Source organism: Pollicipes pollicipes, unplaced genomic scaffold (genome assembly GCF_011947565.3).
Source record: "Pollicipes pollicipes isolate AB1234 unplaced genomic scaffold, Ppol_2.1 Scaffold_4219;HRSCAF=4965_pilon_pilon_pilon, whole genome shotgun sequence".
Classification (NCBI taxonomy): Eukaryota; Metazoa; Arthropoda; class Thecostraca; order Pollicipedomorpha; family Pollicipedidae; genus Pollicipes; species Pollicipes pollicipes.
In genome coordinates, this window is record NW_023596448.1 from 17,319,314 (window position 1) to 17,324,441 (window position 5,128).

Genomic DNA, 5,128 nt, shown 5'->3' on the forward strand with positions numbered 1-5,128 from the left:
TATACACTTGATAGTGGCCATGCCCTCTGGGGACAAGCCGTGTTGCGTGATGCCCTCTGGTGTGAGACATTGACTATGCGTGTGACGAATAACAAATGCAGCATGCGTGCCCATTTACCAGCTTGAGCCTGAGCCTGAAACCAAAACCTCCATCTTGTAAATCACACTAATTCTGCAGGCCTAGATCCTCTACTTACGCGCATTAGCAGGAAAACAACTTAACTTGGTCCTGATTTGTGTACATCCAGTCCCATGAAACGTAACGAGTGTTTGAACGTTTACTGGGTTAGCTGGTCTGAAATATTAGAATTGCTACAGTCGGCTGACTGTTACACTACGCTGCAGGCTAAGGCAGGGTCAAGCAAGTTTCCCCACGGATAAGTCGCGGCGCAATCCGCTGTACCTGACCTTCGACCCTGTGCATGCACCAAAGAGAGCGCATAGTTTACACCCCGCTGTAACGAAACCCTGCAACGCTCATTTCCCCTGCCCGAGTGCACTTGTTTACCGCGGAGGTTTTATGACGGTCATATCAAACTGTGTTTCTTTCCAAGGACGGCTATTACCGCACAAAGGTCACGCCGTCCGGAAACAAGAACCCGTGAAGACCAGCGTTGCACATTCCTGTGATGTGTTTGAGACATAAAATAGCATGGCCTCCAACGGGTGACCCCCGTCCCCATAGCCACATAATTCTCGTTTGAATCGGCGAGCACTCCCTGTGTGATGGAACGGATCTGACTGCTGGCTGTCCGTCGACCTGCTGGAGATTATGGTGTTTGCGGCCTTGTACGACTGAAGAAAACTGGTGCATGCACGGGTTACCACTGACCTATCGATTAGCACGGGCATTGTATGAAGGAAGTGTTCGGACACGAGTTGTGCATAATCCTCGTTGTGATAGCTCACAGTTAGCGTAATCAATATTTCCCTGTTGAGTGAAGGTAAATGTAAGTACGTTGCATCATGACTTACGTCACACTTTCAAGTAATACTTCAGAAACTTCTTAAACATACGACAGCAACACAACAGCACCCGCCCTTCAGCAGCGTGCGGCACCCTGGTCCAGCTCTCACCCCATCGAGTCTACTTCCACGACCCCTCGGAGTCAGATCCGTGTACCGCCGCCGCGCCCCGCTGCCCGCGGGTTCCGCGTCAGACCCGCTGCGCGCGCCGCCGCGCCAGGCGGCCGGGGTCGGAGGCCCGGCAGTGCCCAAGGCGGCCGGCGGGAGGGCGGGGCGCGGGTGTGGTCCGGACGCCATTCGATGACGCCGCCGGCGCCGGCCCGCTCGCCCCCGCGGAGCGCCACCTGCCGGTCCAGGATACGTGCCGAGGGGCCGGCGCGTGACGTGGGTGGCGGACCTCGCGTGACCTCTGCCGGGAATTGAAGGGCACGGCGGCCTGAGGGAGTCCCCGGCGGTGAAGCGACCGAGGATGTGCCGTGGTATTGGTCTTCCGTGTCCGTGTTTAATAATATGCTGAGTAATCATTCCAACTTGCGCATGACTCTTGATTCAGCGGAATCGATTATCCGCTCCCAGCGGGTGGGGTCGATGGCGACCGTGTCTCCAACACGGATAACGCGACTTTTTTTTAGTCCGGTCCTGGCATAAGACGACAGACACATCGTTAGGTACGTGACATCTTAAGTAATATTTCAGAGCTTGCTATATACGATGATGATAGCATGGCGGCCTCCTTTCGCACGGCGCTGTGACAGGTCGCCCACTCCCGGAATCACCTAAAGTGGGGTTGAATCTGATGACAATACCTGGCTTAGTATATCCACGGTTTTGTAAAGAAGTAGTGAGAAAATACCAGTGATTTGCAACGCAAATGTAGCACTAACCTCTTGTTCTTTGCAGGCAGGCAGAGCGCGTCACGCAGTAACGCTTCGTTGGCCATTTTTATGCCAGGCAATGTGGTTAGTTGTTCTTGGGTACAAGGGTAAAATTACAGATGCAGGCCTAGATCAAACCGCGTGCGTCATGCACACGTTATGCATGTGTGTAAAGCCACTGATCACGTTCTTCCCATTAGGCCAGTGTGCATGGTCCCGTGGCCCCTACTGTCGGGAACATTCAAATTGTTTAAGTACCACGTTGGCGCAGCGTCCCTGAGGCATCCGGAGTAGGTCAGCAGCCGATGTTGTGTGGCAGCGAGCGTCACCCACGTGTGTCCGGAGCAGGTCAGCAGCCGATGTTGTGCGGCAGCGAGCGTCACCCGCGAGTGTCCGGAGCAGGTCAGCAGCCGATGTTGTGCGGCGGCGACCACCACTACTTCAAAACACCGAGTCATACCGAATCAGGGCTCCAACCGTCCGTGATTGACACCCCGGTAGTTGAAAACCCACGTCATGCATTTGCCTGCATGACGCACAGTTCATGCTTGCGTAAGCGCATTCTGTCATATGTGAAAAGCGAAGGCTGCCACAGGTAAAGCGCGCAGGGAAGGAAGCGTCTTCTTGCGGCAGATGCGGTAGTGGAATCCCCCAATGACTGCTGACCCGTGTTCGCAAAAAACACTTTGCACCGAGGGTAACGTACTCGACGAGGCTGCGTGTGCGTGCGCCTGTTGGACCGTGGATAACAATACTGCAAGCGCGCAAGTCGAACCTTGTTTGATTTGACAATCAATATTGCTTGCATTTGAATGAACTTGTATGACTTGAACGAAAGAGACAATCGATTATTGCAGACAGGACAGCTCTCACAAATGGTACAAGGGAACATACGGATGTCAGGAATCGATTCGATCGAATGACATCGATTTTATTTAATTAGGAAGTAGAATACACCATGGACAGCAGACTCACTGGCTTCACAGCGACAGGGTGCATTGCGAACAGCTCGCCACACGTAAATCTGGTTGGCGCAGTTGCACTTGAAAGTATTGCTTTTTCCTGGCCAATGGCATATAATTGTCGTCGGCCAGTTCCTATACCTGCTAGCGCTGTTTGCATCTGCATGAAATAAACGATAAGCATTGTGTAAAGTAAAACGTAATCTATATTAACATGCGTCCATTAGCATATGATCAGTCATTTTATACCACGAACGTGCCCCTCCTGTTCATGGTGTACTTCAGCTCGTTGACCTTCTGCACTGCAATACACAGCTTCATCATTCAAATAGTACCACGCCATAACATTCTCCTATATCGATGATTATGTCTGAGGGTTATCGTAGCACTATTGTAAGGCATGTATATTTCTAACATTAACTCTACGTCGTCAGGCCGCTTATGCGCTTGTGCGACTAACCCCGCATGCACTCAAATACTATATTTGTATCGGCATATCTATCTTGACGGATCATGCAGTTTCGCATTGCTTAACGCATCAAACGGTATGTGCGACATTGTACCGGCAAAGCTATTTCCACAAAGCACAAAGCACAAAGCACAACGGCAAAGCACAAAGCTATTTCCGACATTCAGAGGCAGAAAAAGCGTTTGACGCCCTCACGGTATTTTGTATATGGCTCAGGCGACAGCGGCGACAGGGACCTGAAACTTCCCGTACCTGCCATGAAATGATCAGCACATTGTCTGGGACAGTTCAAGCTCAGGCTGTTAGATGCTGCAATATTTTGAATGGATGTGCAGGTACAAACCAGCTCGATCGATTTGTTGCCTCTAGAGATATTTAGGGTGAGCATTACACGTCGCTGCGCCCAGAAAATGGAGGATGGCGAACAGGCAGGGGAACGCTTGATCAAGGTCACTAAGTCCTGAACAATGGTTGCTGGCGAAACGGGCGAAGCTTTGTGGCGTTTCTTCCTGCTTCCAATAGCATTTTGCATTTTGTTTGGTCTTTTCTCTTATTTCTTCATTTGTTCGGCGTGTTTCTCTTAAGAAGCGAATCAACAGGTTGTTGACAACGGACATTCAAATTTAGTAACCTAGGTAATATATGATGACGTCATTAAACGTGAAGTATTCGACACTGGAGCAAGCTGTAATACAGCGAGTAAAACCTGCTGTAAATACACAGGAGCTAAAAAAAACATTGTGTTGTCTTATAAAATGTTGCAAATTACTTAAACCCAGGACATGCTATGTCTCCTGATCTATTACCTCCTTTCACCATGTATCACCATCATCTTTCCTAATAGCTTTATCACGTTATTCAAACTTCACATTCAGATGGTTGGTTAGGTGTCTTAAAAGCATGAGCAACAATGGTCAGTGGGCTAAATCGTCGTAAAGCTAGTGCAAACGATGGATCATTCGGTGGTCATTTGCCGTCTTTTGATTCAATAATGTACTTTTGTAGAAGAAAGCGGTCTCATAACGCTGATGTTGTGAAGTACGTACTGGGTGGGATAGATGTTTGTTGTGTTCACAAATTGCGGTTTTTAGGCTTTGTTGCCAGATGTGATTGAAGCCATCACTTGTTCAGATTATGCGTTTTTTTTCACAAACAAACTGAAGTTGTTCTAAACTCGGGTAGATGGTGGTAGAGAACAACTGATATTAACGGTGTGAATGATCTTTTTTTAAGGTAGAAGTCCAATGGCTGCATCATTTGTTTCTGGAAATGGCTGCATTTGCACAAAATCGTTCATGCTTCAAGCCTTTCATCGGGTGTTCTGTGTCTAAATGTGAAAAACCGTTGGTCAGTTGCATTGGAGACTCAGTTTGGATTTTTTTGCATTGGATATTTTGATTTTGTCATTCACCGCAGCGCACCTGATGCGTTGCATGATGGTGCAGTACCGGACATAGCTGATACATAAAAAGCTAAAGTTTAAGCGATGCGATTGATTTTGTTCCATGCGTGAAACAAATGTAGGTATCAGCTGAAAGCTGTTGATGTAGCCATTTTTTCTAAGCGCATTGCCTTAGAGCGTAGACCGTCCGTATCCTGAACGACGTATCGTTTCGCAGACGCAATAGAACAGATGGTGAGACCCACGGTGCGGCCGCTGACCGGCCTTGGGTGGAGCCGGCACTTCCTGACCACCATTTGTCTTGTTAACGCGCGGTGACCGGTGGCAGCCAGGGCTGGCGCGCTCGCAGCGCAAGCGACACGTGAAGAAATGGCGCACTTGGTCACGGATCAGTGGCGCTCTGATATCTGAGGCCCTGAAAATTTGGCGGAGGTCAGCACGTGGAAGGGCGTTG